This window comes from Lissotriton helveticus, chromosome 4_1 (assembly GCF_964261635.1).
Source record: "Lissotriton helveticus chromosome 4_1, aLisHel1.1, whole genome shotgun sequence".
Classification (NCBI taxonomy): domain Eukaryota; kingdom Metazoa; phylum Chordata; class Amphibia; order Caudata; family Salamandridae; genus Lissotriton; species Lissotriton helveticus.
The window spans coordinates 1,667,105,818-1,667,122,232 of record NC_136063.1 but is presented as its reverse complement, the minus strand read 5'-3'; positions in this window follow the sequence as shown (position 1 = coordinate 1,667,122,232).

Here is a 16,415-nt window from a genome sequence, read left to right as displayed (position 1 = left end):
CCTGGCGCGTTTGCAGAGGGGGAACTAATTCCCCTTGCATAATGGGGGTCCCTGGGGGCCAACTAACCCACCAGGAGCCTCCAGTATGCGCCAGATGGCTGCATTGCATAGAGGTGTAATGAGGCCACAACCTTTTTTACACCTCTCTGCAACGCAGCCACCGTACATGTTTGAAGAGGGGGAACTAATTCCCCTTGCATACTGGGTGTCCCTGGCAGCCATCTTGTGCCTTGTTAGAACCAAGGCACAAGAAAGCAGTGAAACAAAGGTGTGAAACTCGCAAAGGGGCCAGAGTAGAAACACCCTGACCACCTAGGCCTGCTCAGGGGGTCCCACAAGGACCCCCAAGGCAAAAAAAATATATATATTTTTTTAAAGTCGCGGGGTACAAAAAAAACAATAAAAAAATATAAAACAACAATAAGAATAAAAAACAGTTCTTTTCAGAACTACCTCCAATTTATATAAAAATGCTACATTTTTTAAAAACTCTGTCTTTCTTTTTTTCTCCAGGGTACGCGTACCGGTACATGTACCGATACGTGTACCGGGGCGCGCACCCTCTCAAAAAAATAAAAAAATATTAATGAGTGTGTGTGGTGTGTGGGGGGGGTGGGTGTAGGGTGTGTGTGTGGGGGGGGGTATGTATGTGTGTGGGGTGTGTGTGTGTAGGATGTGTGGGTGTGTGTGGGGGGTGTGTGTGTGGGTGTGTGTGTGTGTGTGGGGGTGTGTGTGTGTGTGTGTGTGGGGGTGAGGAATGTGTGTGTGGATGTGTGTGTGTGTGTGTGTGTGTGAGGTGTGTGTGTGGGGTGTGTGTGTGTGTGGGGGGGTGTCAGAGGTGTGTGTGTGTGGGGGGGTGAGGTGTGTGTGGGGGATGTGTGGGGTGTGTCTGTGAGGTGTGTGTGTGTGGGGGAGTGAGGTGTGTGTGGGTGGGGGTGTGTGGGGTGTGTGGGTGTAGGTGGGGGTGTGGGGGTGTATGGTGTGTGTGTGGGTGTGTGGGGTGTTTGGGTGTGGGTGTATGAGGTATGGTGGGGGGGTGGGGGGTGGGGGGGGTGTGTGTGGGGGTATGTGTGTGGGGCACCCCCTCAAAAAAATAAAAAAAACAATGAGTGTGTGTGTGTGTGGTGTGTGTGTGTGTGGGGGGGTGGGGTGTGTGTGTGGGGGGTATGTGTGTGGGGTGTGTGTGTGTAGGATGTGTGTGTGTGTGGGGGGTGTGTGTGGGCGTGTGTGTGGGGGGTGTGGGTGTGTGCGTGTGAGAGGAGTGTGTGTGTGTGTGTGTGTGAGGTGTGTGTGGTGTGTGTGTGTATGTGTGTGAGTTGTGTGTCAGAGGTGTGTGTGTGTGGGGAAGGGGTGAGGTGTGTGTGGGGGATGTGTGGGGTATGTCTGTGAGGTGTGTGTGTGTGGGGGGGGAGTGAGGTGTGTGTGGGTGGGGGTGTGTGGGGTGTGTGGGTGTGGGTGGGGGTGTGGGTGTGTAAGGTGTGTGTGTGGTTGTGGGTGTGTGGGGTGTTTGGGTGTGGGTGGAGGTGTGGGTGTATGAGGTATGTGTGGGGGGTGTATGGGGGGTGTGTGTGGGGTGTGTGTGTGTGGGGGTATGTGTGTGGGGCACCCCCTCAAAAAAGAAAACAAAAAAATTAAGTGTGTGTGTGTGTGTGTGGTGTGTGTGTGGGGAGGATGAGGGGGGGAGGTGTGGGGGGGGTATGTGTGTGGGGTGTGTGTGTGTAGGATGTGTGGGTGTGTGTGTGGGGTGTGTGTGGGTGTGTGTGTAGGGGTGTGTGTGGGTGTGTGTGTGAGGAGTGTGTGTGTGTGTGTGTGTGTGTGAGAGAGAGGTGTGTGTGTGGTGTGTGTGTGTGTGTGTGTGTGTGTGTGTGTGGGGTGTGTGTCAGAGGTGTGTGTGTGTGGTGGAGGGGTGAGGTGTGTGTGTGTGTGGGGGGGAGTGAGGTGTGTGTGGGTAGGGGTGTGTGGGTGTGGGTGTAGGTGGGGTGTGGGTGTGTAAGGTGTGTGTGTGGGTGTGGGTGTGTGGGGTGTTTGGGTGTGGGTGGAGGTGTGGGTGTGTGAGGTATGTGTGGGGGGTGTGTGTGGGAGGGGTGGGTGTGGGGTGTGTGTATGTGGGGGTATGTGTGTGGGGTGTGTGTGTGTATGAGTAAAATGTTCAGCTAACTATAACTGGTGTCAAACCTATGGTTTTCTCAGTGAATTTAATAGGTTTTTTAAATGCTAATTCCTAACTATAACTGGTGTGAAACCTATGTTTTTTTCAGTGAATTTCAAAGGTTTTTAAATGCTAATTCCTAACTATATAAGGCCTGAAACCTTTGTTTTTTTTCAGTGAACTCGCAAGGTTTTTTAAATGCTAATTCTATTAGCGGATAACATTTATATATGTTAATATCCGTATGGGACCACCTGAACAGCCCTAGGGGGGTCAGAGTGTTTCTACAAGCCCCCCAAATCTGACTTTTTTTTTCTTGTAAAAAAATGAGGTACGCTCACCGTGCGCATACCGGTGCGCGTACCGGTACGCGTACTGTAAGCGGACCCCGCAATTTTTTTTTGTGCCTTGGGGGTCCTTGTGGGACCCCCTGAGCAGGCTTAGGGGGTCAGGATGCTTCTACCCTGCCCCCTTTTTGAGTTCTACACGTTTGTTTTTCTGCTTTCCTGTGCCTCAGTCTACCGAGGCACAAGATGGCTGCCAACAGTTTCTGTTTTGGAGTGTTGACAGACATTGGCAGCCAATCAGAATGCAGCTCGCGCACTAGAGGTACGCGTACCGTACACGCACGTACGCGTACTGTAAGCGTACCGGTAAGCTCACGGGTAAGCTGCCATAGATATATAAAATTTTTTGAACCTAAATTACTCAAAATCCACTGAAGCACATATCTTGAGACATAGCAAAGGCACATCGGGCTACCAGTCCCTACAATTTTGCCAAGTTTGGTGAAAATCCATTCAGCCGTTCGAGCTAAAAGTGCGACCGACCGCCCTATGGAAATCTCGGCCCCCGCTTGACGAATCCCCCCCAAACTTTCAGGGAAGGACCGGAGCGCCGCGAGGCAAAGTTGAGGAAAATTTCAGGCAGATTCCTCAACCGGCGCCAAAGTTATTCCCAGTAGAATGTTGCGATTTCCCTATGGAAATCAATCCTAACTATATACACCTACTGGCGACCGCCAGTAGGTAATATATATATATATATATATATTCACTGAAAAAACCATAGGTTAGAGACCATATATAGTTAGCTGGACATTTTATTGACATAAAACCAATGAAATTCCATATATAGTTAGTTGCACTAACTATATATCGCGCACCCGCAATCCACTGCTGATGATGTCACATATTACATCATTCGTGACATGGTCAGTGACATCACTGATGACATGACTGATGACATCTCAAATGACATCACTGATGACATCTCAAATGACATCACTGATGACATCATCTAGTGTCTGTGTGTTTTTGTAAAGTTTAAATATGTTTTACATATTGAAGAATGAGTTGATGTATGGAAGACTGAGTGTGTGTGTGGCTGGCTGGGAGGTGTGTGACTCTGTGCATATCAATGTGTACTTGTATCAGTGATTGTATAAGAGAGTAAGTATGTGTTAGTATATGTGTGAAAAGTATGGTGTTCTGTGTTTAACTGTATAGATGAGGAAATCGAAGTGTGATTGATTCTTCACAGGACTGACTAGGTGTATGAGTGCATATGATAGTGTTGTAATAATGAGTGACTGTATGTATGAGTGATTGTATGGGTGAATGAGTGAATGTGTGTGTAGACGTAGGAATCAGTGAGTGCGTATGTAGTAACTGGTATTGGTGTGTCATGATGTCATCAGTGATGTCATTTGAGATGTCATCAGTGATGTCATTTGAGATGTCATCAGTGATGTCATCAGTGATGTCACTGAAGTATGGTGTTCTGTGTTTAACTGTATAGATGAGGAAATGGAAGTGCGATTGATTCTTTACAGGACTGACTAGGTGTGTGAGTAACTCCATGGATGAGTGGCAGTGTGTGAGTGTCTGCATAGGTGTATGAGTGCATATGATAGTGTTGTAATAATGAGTGACTGTATGTATGAGTGATTGTATGGGTGAATGAGTGAATGTGTGTGTAGACGTAGGAATCAGTGAGTGCGTATGTAGTAACTGGTATTGGTGTGTCATGATGTCATCAGTGATGTCATTTGAGATGTCATCAGTGATGTCATCAGTGATGTCATTTGAGATGTCATCAGTGATGTCATCAGTGATGTCACTGACCATGTCATGAATGATGTAATATGTGACATCATCAGCAGTGGATTGCGGGTGCGCGATATATAGTTAGTGCAACTAACTATATATGGAATTTCATTGGTTTTATGTCAATAAAATGTCCAGCTAACTATATATGGTCTCTAACCTATGGTTTTTTCAGTGAATTTTCAAGGTTTTGTAAATGCAAATTCCTAACTATATATGGTCTATAACCTATGGTTTTTTCAGTGAATTTCATTGGTTTTTTAAAAGCTAATATCTATAGCTGTAAAATATATTCTTTATTACGTGACGTATCACGTAGCCACGTGAGACGCCTCATGACGCGTCGCATAACCGTGACGTATCGGCTCTGCAGCGCAAACAAAACCCGTAACGTAAGCGTGCCGGAGCACGCTTACAGATATATATTTTTTTTTTAACCTTAATTAGACAAAATCCACACGTGCACATATCTTGAGGCCTTGCAAAGGCACATCAAACAAACAGTCCCTTCAATTTTGCCAAGTTTGCTGGAAATCTATTCCCTTAATTTTTTTTTTACTGTTTCTCTTGGTTTTCCCCTTGTTACGCTTACCGGGACGCTACCCGGTATGCGAACCGGACGCTCCAAAAACACAAGATGGCGGACTCCCGTTACGCTGCCGGTTAGCTGCCCGGTTCGCGTACCGGGAAGCGCCTCTACCGCGAAAAATCGCGGGGGACTTTAATATCCCCCTCATCAATCCTAGGGGGTCAGGAGGGGTTTACCTTGCCCCCTTTCCTTCATTTCCCCCTTCTTTTTTCACCACATCTTGTCTCTTGAACCTACCGAGAGACAAGATGGCGGCCGCTCCGGACTGTTTACAATGTTGACAGCTACGCTGCCGGTTAGCTGCCCGGTTAGCTGCCCGGTGAGCTGCCCGGTGAGCTGCCCGGTTCGCGTACCGGGACGCGCCTCTACGGCGTAAAATCGCAAAAAAAAATTTTTTTTTATATTGTGCCCCGCGGGGCACTTTAATATCCCCCTCATCAATCCTAGGAGTCAGGAGTGGTCTACCCTGCCCCCTTTCCTTCATTTCCCCCTTCGTTTTTCAACACATCTTGTCTCTCGATCGTACCGAGAGACAAGATGGCGGCCGCTCCGGACTGTTTAGAATGTTGACAGACACCGGAGAGCCAATCAGCTTCGCTTCGCGAAGTTCCGTTACGCGTCAGGTACGCGAACCGGGGCGCTAACCGGAGCGCTGTCACAGATATATATATTTTTTTAAACGTTAATTTCTCAAAATCCACTGGAGCACATATATTGAGACATAGCAAAGGCACGTCGGGCAAACCATATCTACAATTTTGCCAAGTTTCATGTAAATCTATTCAGCCGTTCGAGCTAAAAGTGAGTCCAACCGCCCTATGGAAAAATGAATGGGAAAAATGCATTTTGGGACCCCCCTTTTTTCTCGGCCCCCCCTTGACGAAACCCCCCCAAATTTTCAGGGGCTGCTCAGAAACAAAATGTGCCATTTGTCTGAAAATTTCAGCCAATTCCGTCCACAAACGCCAAAGTTATTAGACATAGAATTTTCAGAAATCCCAGAGAAAAAATCCTAACTATATATACCCACTGGCTATCGCCAGTAGGTAATATACATATATAAACATATATAATCTGCATATCTATATAAATATAAATGCATGCATACATATACATATATGCATACATATGCATGTTATTTACATGAAAGTTTTAAAAACACTAATAAAAGCAAAGCTAAAAAGCCACCTCATTACAAACAGAATGGCTTTAACTTAAACGAGGGCGAGATCTATTGCATTTTCAATGCTTGTTTACTTTGGTTCTATCAAGAAGGCATTCAGATGTGTCACACATTTGCCATAAATTCTGAATGTTAGCACTCTAGTTGCTCATTAGATCACTGTAGTAAAGCTAGTGCTCACCAGGGAAGTCTGCTGCTAATCATGGTTTGCAGCCATTTTCCCGCATTTTTTATCCCGCAGACTTTCAGTCCGCATACCATTATCCCGCAAGGTCATTGACCTCGCATACCATTATCCCGCATTTTTTCAAAACGCATGTGCATTTATCGCGCATGCCTTTACAAAGAATTACGTAAAGGCATGTATGGTAAATGTATTTGCGTTGTGAAAACCACGATGACGAGAGAGGTAAGTGGGTTTGTGTTAATTTTTTCGTGGGTTAGTGATTGTGTAGTGTAGTGTAGTGTTGTGTAGTGTAGTGTTGTGTTAGTGTAGTGTAGAGTTGTGGTGGTTGTTTAGTGTAGGGTCATGCTGGGGGTAGTGTTTTAGGGTTTAGGGTTGTGTTGTAGTGTTTGCGTAGTGTAGGGTCATGCTGGGGGTAGTGTTTTAGGGTTTAGGGTAGTGTTGTACTGTTTGCGTAGTGTAGGGTCATGCTGGGGGTAGTGTTTTAGGGTTTAGGGTTGTGTTGTAGTGTTTGCGTAGTGTAGGGTCATGCTGGGGCTAGTGTTTTAGGGTTTAGGGTAGTGTTGTAGTGTTTGCGTAGTGTAGGGTCATGCTGGGCGTAGTGTTTTAGGGTTTAGGATAGTGTTGTAGTGTTTGCGTAGTGTAGGGTCATGCTGGGGGTAGTGTTTTAGGGTTTTGGGTAGTGTTGTAGTGTTTGCGTAGTGTAGGGTGATGCTGGGGTGTAGTATTTTAGGGTTTAGGATAGTGTTGTAGTGTTTGCGTAGTGTAGGGTCATGCTGGGGGTAGTGTTTTAGGGTTTTGGGTAGTGTTGTAGTGTTTGCGTAGTGTAGGGTCATGCTGGGGGCAGTGTTTTAGGGTTTTGGGTAGTGTTGTAGTGTTTGCGTAGTGTAGGGTCATGCTGGGGGTAGTGTTTTAGGGTTTTGGGTAGTGTTGTAGTGTTTGCGTAGTGTAGGGTCATGCTGGGGGTAGTGTTTTAGGGTTTAGGGTAGTGTTGTAGTGTTTGCGTAGTGTAGGGTCATGCTGGGGGTAGTGTTTTAGGGTTTAGGGTAGTGTTGTAGTGTTTGCGTAGTGTAGGGTCATGCTGGGGGTAGTGTTTTAGGGTTTAGGGTAGTGTTGTAGTGTTTGCGTAGTGTAGGGTCATGCTGGGGGTAGTGTTTTAGGGTTTAGGGTAGTGTTGTAGTGTTTGCGTAGTGTAGGGTCATGCTGGGGTGTAGTGTTTTAGGGTTTTGGGTAGTGTTGTAGTGTTTGCGTAGTGTAGGGTCATGCTGGGGGTAGTGTTTTAGGGTTTTGGGTAGTGTTGTAGTGTTTGCGTAGTGTAGGGTCTCATGCTGGGGTGTAGTGTTTTAGGGTTTTGGGTAGTGTTGTAGTGTTTGCGTAGTGTAGGGTCATGCTGGGGGTAGTGTTTTAGGGTTTAGGGTAGTGTTGTAGTGTTTGCGTAGTGTAGGGTCATGCTGGGGGTAGTGTTTTAGGGTTTAGGGTTGTGTTGTAGTGTTTGCGTAGTGTAGGGTCATGCTGGGGGTAGTGTTTTAGGGTTTAGGGTTGTGTTGTAGTGTTTGTGTAGTGTAGGGTCATGCTGGGGGTAGTGTTTTAGGGTTTAGGGTAGTGTTGTTGTGTTTGCGTAGTGTAGGGTCATGCTGGGGTGTAGTGTTTTAGGGTTTTGGGTAGTGTTGTAGTGTTTGCGTAGTGTAGGGTCATGCTGGGGGTAGTGGTTTACGGTTTAGGGTAGTGTTGTAGTGTTTGTGTAGTGTAGGGTCATGCTGGGGGTAGTGTTTTAGGGTTTAGGGTAGTGTTGTACTGTTTGTGTAGTGTAGGGTCATGCTGGGGGTAGTGTTTTAGGGTTTAGGGTAGTTTAGTTGTTTAGTGTATGCTAAAGGCATATTCGTTCTAAAAGTTTTCGTTATTTTAATTTGTGGCCTAATAGTACATGCGGGATTTTTTTTGCGAACTGATGGTATGCGGGATTTCGTCATATATTCGCTAATCATACTTTCTATGGCAAAATGAACCCCCTCATTTTGTTCCTTTTTAAATTATATGTTTTAAGAGTTACCACTTTATTCCAATCAAGATGGCTTCAGGTGTGCCATACCTTTGTAATAAGTAGGACTGTTAGCACTCTAGTTGTTCTTTAGAACACTCTGGGACATTCTGTCATTGGGCTATAGTTGGGCTACATCTGACTGATATTTGGGCTACATTTGTTTTTTTTGTCTCTGGTGGCCATCTTTGGGCTACATTGGGCTACATTGGGCTACATTGGGCTACATTGGGCTACATTTGGGCTCCAACATATATATAGCCCAATGTAGCCCAATATATATTTTTCAAAGTTAATTTTCGTAAAAACCACTGGAGCCTATATCTTGAGACATAGCAAAGGCACATCGGGCTACCAGTCCCTACAATTTTGCCAAGTTTGGTGTAAATCCATTCAGCCGTTCAGGCTAAAAGTGAGGCCAACCGCCCTATGGAAAATTGCATGGGAAAAACATGTTTTGGGACCCCCCTTTTTTCTCGGCCCCCCCTTGACGAAACCCCCCCAAATTTTCAGGGGCTGCTCAGAAACAAAATGTTCCATTTTCCTGAAAATTTCAGCCAATTCTGTCCTCAAACGCCAAAGTTATTCGACATAGAATTTTCAAAAATCCCATAGGAAAAAAATCCTAACTATATATACCTACTGGCTATCGCCAGTAGGTAATATATATATATATATTACCTACTGGCGGTCGCCAGTAGGTATATATAGTTAGGATTTTTTCCCTATGGGATTTTTGAAAATTCTATGTCTAATAACTTTGGCGTTTGTGGACGGAATTGGCTGAAATTTTCAGGAAAATGGAACATTTTGTTTCTGAGCAGCCCTTGGAAATTTGGGGGTGTTTCGTCAAGGGGGGGCCGAGAAAAAAGGGGGGTCCCAAAACGTGTTTTTAACATTGAGTTTTCCATAGGGCCTCACTTTTAGCCCGAACGGCTGAATGGATTTCCATGAAACTTGGCAAAATTGTAGGGACTGGTAGCCCAATGTGCCTTTTCTAGGTCTCAATATATGTGCTCCAGTGGATTTTGCGAAATTAACGTTTAAAAAAAGATATATATCTGTAAGCGCGCTCCGGGCAGCGCTCCGGTCCGCGGACCTTAAGCGTATCGGAACTTCGCGTAGCTAAGCTGATTGGCTCTCCGGTGTCTGTCAACATTCTAAACAGTCCGGAGCGGCCGCCATCTTGTCTCTCGGTAGGATTGAGAGACAAGAGGAGGCCAAAACAAAGGCGAAAATGACCATAAGGGGGCATACTAGATCCTCCCTGACCCCCTAAGTTTAATATGGAGGTTTTAAAAGGGCCCTGCGGGGCAAAAAAAACACAAAAAATTTTTTGTTTTTTTTGCGTGGGAAGCGCCCGGTCCGCGAACCGGGAAGCGTTCTGGGCAGCGTACTGCAATGAAAAATGAATGAAAGACTTTTCAAATGCTGTATGTTAATTGATTGTTGTTTTTGTTGATTATTTTTTATTTTCTTTCTTTTTTAAGCATTTTTTTTAATGTGATTGTGTTTCATAATTTATTAAACTTTCTAACATTTCATTGTCAGAAATTTCATAATTATCATGGAATATACATTGTAGTCTCTGAGGGTGTAAAATGTCCTCATTTGCAAGGAGGTTATCTACTGCTTGTACACATTGCAGTAGTTCATTGTCCCAAGTTTCATCGAAAAATTCAATGTCAATTTGATCAATTGTATCAATCAATTCTTGGCTGCTCTCTTGCAGGTCCATTTCAAAAGAAACTTGGTTTTCGCCTTCCATTTTGCCTGAAATTTGGATTAAAAAAATATATATTAGTAGAGATAGGGCAATGTTGGGAATAATTTTAGATAGGCATTTTTTATCAGTGAATTTATCTTTGGGCAGTATATAGTATCAGAGTGGAAGTAGGAATATAAAAAAGTGTATGTGATTTAACGTAAGTAAATTCATCATTATACAAGAGAAGCCTAACTCCATTCATAACTATAACAGAGAAGTCTCTCTAAATCTATAACTACTACAGAGGGATAGTATATATCTATCAGAAAAAGTTTACCATATTAACTTATAGTGCACAATATACTTCAGTTTTAAAAATAAAAACTTACCTTTAGAAAGAAGTTGAAGGAATTAGTGAAAATACTATTGAAATGTACAGCAAGAAGTAGTAGTCAAAATGGCTGTGTTTTCTTCTCTTCCTTTATATATATTCAGGTATATAACCAATGAAATGTCAGGTAAAAAAAATAGAAAATGAAAGTAACATTTTCATTGGTTGTCAATTCCAACACTTCAGATGTGTTTTGTGAAGTAATTTACCTCAGGGTATTTAGAGAGGTCTACAGGCTAAATGACTAAATGGAATTCCAATCAAATTTGTGAAAATGGTAGGGATTGGTATGTAGTATGAGCTAATCTATATTTGGTGAAATTGTCTCCAGTGGCTTTTCTGTGAACTACTTTCCCACTTTTTTTGATGGTGCGCTTCCCAGAGAGCGACCCGGTACGCGAACCGTTGAGCGCCCCGGTTCGCGAACCTTAAGCGTTCCGGGAGTCCACCATTTTGTGTTTCGGTCGAATTAAGATACAAGATGGAGGGCAAATAATGTTCAGAATGGGTAGAAGGGGGCACGGTAGAGTTATCTTGACCCCCTAGGTTTTCTGAGGGTGGCTGAGGAGGCTTATATGTGCGAAAAAAAAACATTTTTAAAAAAAATTTCGCGAGGTTAGCTCCCGGTTCGCGTACCGGGTAGCGCCCCAGGGAGCGTACTTTGTTGGAAATTAGTGAAAAATGTTAGAGTAAAATAATAATTGTGAGTGATCAGATGTAGGGTAGCTCTGAGAAGAGCTTTTGGGTTTATGGTACATTTAGGTACTTATAAGTAGGTACCAATGCACATTCTTAAATTCAGAGTGAAAACTCTGTTGCCCTCATCTGAGAAGTGAACTCCATCTCCTCTGTAGATATCTTGCATGTAGTAACGCAAATATTGTTGTACAGGGAGCCCATTCCATGGTCTCTCATGTAAGCTGAAACAGATTTGTTTACATGCTTCCTCGACTTCTCAATTTGTGGACAAAATTGGTTTGACCACCTCCATTTCTGTCTTTGGCATATATTTGAATATACCAAGGCAGTCTGAGGAAAAAGTGCCATTAATTGCTCAAAGGTGTCCTTTAAAAGCATTTCCAGACCTACACCAGTCAAAGTGCCCAAGTCATTACCTCCACAGTGCACAATTAACAGGTCAGGTTTGGGCAAATGCATAAAGGTTTTCACCAATGGTATCAATTGGTGACATTTTAATCCTCTGTGGCCAAACCACTTAATTTCCACATCTTGTAAATTGAGGTTAGGTAATTTCCTGTTTTCAACGTACCTTTGAGCCCAGTGAATATAACTATGTCCAACAATCCAGACAGAAAACATGGTGAGAGAAGGTTCTCCTGCAGTCAGATGAAGTGTGGCAATGAAATGGCAGTTGAAAAAATGAGAGTTTAAAATGAAAAAAACTGTGGAGTTTCTGTGTTCATGAAGCAGTAACAGTGATTGGTGGATTTTGATTGCTGAAATCAGAAAGTTAGGGTGCACGGATGTGTTCTTTGAAAGATGTATTTTGAATGGTCAATAAAAAATCATTAAATGAAAGAATGCACTGGATATGCAGGTGCACTGAGAGTTCAGAGTTCAATTGCAACAAAGTTGTGTGAACTTGCAAACACCAGAAGTCTTCCAAGAGGTGGTTGCCATGCAGAAAAGACAGAAAGGGCAGAGGGGGGAAGGGTTTTCATTTGAAAAAAAGTGAGGGAAGAGTTTTGATTGGGTGACATGAGAAATATGTGTGAAGAATTACAGCATTTCTGTGCTTTTGATAGCTGCAGACTCTGGAGTGCATACCTTTTGCTCTGCTGAAGACAAATTGGTGTGTTTCTGAGACTGTTTTCAAACTCAAAGTATTTGCTAAGGTGAGAAAATATTTCTTTAATTTAGATAGAGAATAGTGTGCTTTAAGGAGAAAATTATGAATTATGTGGCGCAAATTGCTTGTAAATATGCTCCCACCTGTGCATGGAAAATTTAGATTTTGAATGTTTGTGTTACATAGCCATGTTAAAAGTGACCCAATCATGCAGGAAAGGCAATCAAAAAACGCTTTTATGTGTCTTAAGGACATTTTAAGTAATTTTCCCATGTGCAGTGTTTTGAAATTATGATTTGAAAATCGTTTTTGAGGTAAAGGAATTGTTTTTAAATTTATGACAAGGACATAATGGTGTATGCTTCTTTATAAGGCAATTGACTGTCCCTGATGTTATTTTTCCCATTTTAATGTAAGACTTTTCTCTGTGGCGCAAATTGCTTGTAAATATGCTCCCACCTGTGCATGGTAAATTTAGATTTTAAATGTTTGTGTTACATAGCCATGTTAAAAGTGACCCAACCATGCTGGAAAGGCATTCAAAAAACACTTTCATGTGTCTTAAGGACATTTTAAGTCATTTTCCCATGTGCAGTGTTTTGAAATTATGATTTGAAAATCGTTTTTGGGGAAAAGGAATTGTTTTTAAATTTATGACAAGGACATAATGGTGTATGCTTCTTTATAAGGCAATTGACTGTCCCTGATGTTATTTTTCCCATTTTAGTGTAAGACCTTTGTCTGTGGCGCAAATTGCTTGTAAATATGCTCCCACCTGTGCATGGCAAATTTAGATTTTGAATGTTTGTGTTACATAGCCATGTTAAAAGTGATACAAACATGCTGCAAAGGCAATCAAAAAACGCTTTTATGTGTCTTAAGGACATTTTAAGTAATTTTCCCATGTGCAGTGTTTTGAAATTATGATTTGAAAATCGTTTTTGAGGTAAAGGAATGTTGTTAAAATTTATGTGCGCCATATGCCCCCAAATTTCTTTTTCAGGGGTGCAGCAGGGTGTTATTGAGACACCCCTGCAGCTTTGGAAAAATTCCTAATTTGCGATGAGCAAATTGTTAATCGCAAATTGCACCTTCATTTATATGAGCCTCCTAGCCCATGGAAATGAATGGGTAATTTGCAATTAGCAATTTGCTCATCGCAAATTTGGAATGGTAAAGAATCGCTATTTATTCCTTAAAATTCGCTATTTTGGAAATGCAAAATAGTTATATGATACATATGGCGGTTGATGTCTAAGAAGATAAGAAGCTTAGGGATACATTTATGATGACTGGCGCAATGAAGTTGACATCACTTACTTCATTGGTAGAGCTTTACATGTATTATGTCCTCTGTATTCTTCATCAAGCGTAACTTTAATCTGCAATCCTGAGTAGGCCTCACCTTAAACAAACCTCTGGATAGGCCACATCTTATTGTCATCCTGAATTAATCATTTAAAATGCTAGGGACAGATTTATGATAGGTGTATGCCTCTTTTGCGGCACTTAGAAAACACTGTCCATGGGGAAATGACTTAAAATGTCCTTAGGACACATGAATGTGTTTTTTTAAAACGTTTGCAATTTTTTTGGGTCACTTTTAACATGGTTATGTGACTCAAACAGTCAAAATCTAAATTCGCCATGCTCAGGTGGGAGCATATTTACAAGGAATGTGCTCCATGGGGAAAGGTCTTATAATGTAATATGGGAAAAATGACATCAGAGACACTGAAATGCCTTATAGAGAAGCATACACCATTATGTCCTTGTCATAAATTTGCAAACCATTACTTTTCCCCAAAAACGATTTTCAAATCATAATTTCAAAACACTGCACATATGGAAATGACTTAAAATGTCCTTAATTCAAAATTTGCTATTCCTTATTTTGCGATTGCACTGAAGGATTTGCAAATTTTACGATTCCTTAAATGCAATGTATCAAACAAAAAATATGTAAAAAATGATATTAAGGATTTGGAAACTACCACCAACTTCTAGTTTGTGGTAATTTGCGAATTCTTTTCAAAAAGCATTTTTTTCTAAAAAACAAAAGGTCCCATATGACGCCCATACATGTCCTTAGGGCATGTATGTGTGCCATATGCCCCCAAATTTCTTTTTCAGGGGTGCAGCAGGGTGTTCTTGAGATACCCCTGCACGCTTGAAAAAATTCCTATTTTGTGATGAGCTAATTGCTAATCGCAAATTGCAACCTTCATTCCTATGAGCCTCCTAGCCCATGGAAATGAATGGGTAATTTGCAATTAGCAATTTGCTCATTGCAAATTAGGAATGGTAAAGAATTGCTATTTATTCCTTAAAATTTGCTATTTAGGAAATGCAAAATAGTTTGATGGTACATATGGTGGTTCATCTGTAACAAGATAAGAAGCTTAGGGATACATTTATGATGACTGGCGCAATAAAGTGGACATTACTTACTTCATTGGTAGGCCTTTACATGTATTATCTCCTCTGTATTCTTCATCAAGCGTAACTTTAATCTGCAATCCTGAGTAGGCCTCAACTTAAACAAACCTTTGGATAGGCCACACCTTATTGTCATCCTGGATTAATCATTTAAAATGCTAGGGACAGATTTATGATAGGTGTATGCCTCTTTTCTGCCACTGTGCGTCACTTTTATGATGCAGCGGCGGTGGAAAAGATTTGCTATGAGGCGACAACATTACAAATTGATGCATTTAGGCAGATATGTCATGGTGTAAAAAAAACGTACCACATGAAACCGATGCAGCAGTGATGCAAAAGATGCACCATGTCGCAAGACAGGCCTCACTTGGGGCGATATGTATCAAGCTAATTAGCATTCGCAAAGATCAAAATTCTACGAATTTCGGCCTTTGCGAATGTTAATTAGACAAATGGTATGTATCAAACAAGTTTGATGCAAAATAAGGAGTAGCAAAATTTGCTATTCCTTATTTTGCAATTGCACTGAAGGATTTGCACATTTTTTTGAGACTACTTAAATGCAATGTATCAAACAAAAAATATGTAAAAAATGACATTAAGGATTTGTAAACTATTGTGGTAAATTGGTGGTAATTTGTGAATTCTTTTCAAAAAGCTTTTTTTAAAAAAAACAAAAGGTCACATATGACGCCAACACATGCCCTTAGGGCATGTATGTGTGCCATATGCCCCCAAATTTCTTTTTCAGGGGTGCAGCAGGGTGTTCTTGAGACACCCCTGCACCCTTGGAAAAATTCCTAATTTGTGATGAGCAAATTGCTAATCGCAAATTAAACCTTCATTCATATGAGCCTCCTAGCCCATGGAAATGAATGGGTAACTTTCAATTAGCAATTTGCTCATCGCAAATTAGGAATGGTAAAAAATTGCTATTTATTCCTTAAAATTCGCTATTTAGGAAATGCAAAATATTTTGATGATACATATGGCAGTTCATCTCTAACAAGATAAGAAGCTTAGGGATAGATTTATGATGACTGGCGCATCACCAGGGATGTGCCAGTCATCCTGCGCTGCTGTTCCGCCACCCATGGTGTGCTGCATTTACAATGCGGCGCAGCATGGGGCAAAAACGGCACAGATGCGTGACGCATCTGTGCCGTTAAGGTGGCGCATTGCTGGAGTTGTATCGCAAGTGCGATGCAGCTCCAGCAACGCTCAAGGGTGCACCATCTCCACAATGTTGCGTCAAGACCTATGCCTGCTTAAAGCAGGCGCAGGGTTTTGACGCAGGTTTCTCCTATCTGATTGTAAATGCGGCACACCATGGGTGGCAGAGCAGTGGTGCACGTTAACTGGTGCATGCCTGGGGATGTGCCATTTAACATAAATCTGCCCCTTTACATTTAAGTATGTGCAGGGGACACAGAGTCGGTGAGGCTTATCCAAGGTTAAGAAGAGATGAGTCCTGTTCAGTGAAAAATTAGACATAGGCTTCACCTGCTCAGCATCGCTGGACATGGGTAAATAATAGTTGCAAAATTTTAGTCTTGTTAAACAATTTTACTATTATAATCTCTGAGATTTGTCTCTTACTCTGCAACATCTCATTGTTGTTATCTTTCTTTAAAGATAAAGACAACCTCAACATGAGCGACAATCTGCAATCAGTTGATTTTGACCTCATCATTGAACTTGTAATTGAAACATCAGTGGATGTTGATCCCTTGGATGATTTAAATCCTGAGGATGAAGAAGAGCGTGATGAGGATGCAGATTTGTCGGAATTATATGAAATAGGATGGGAAGC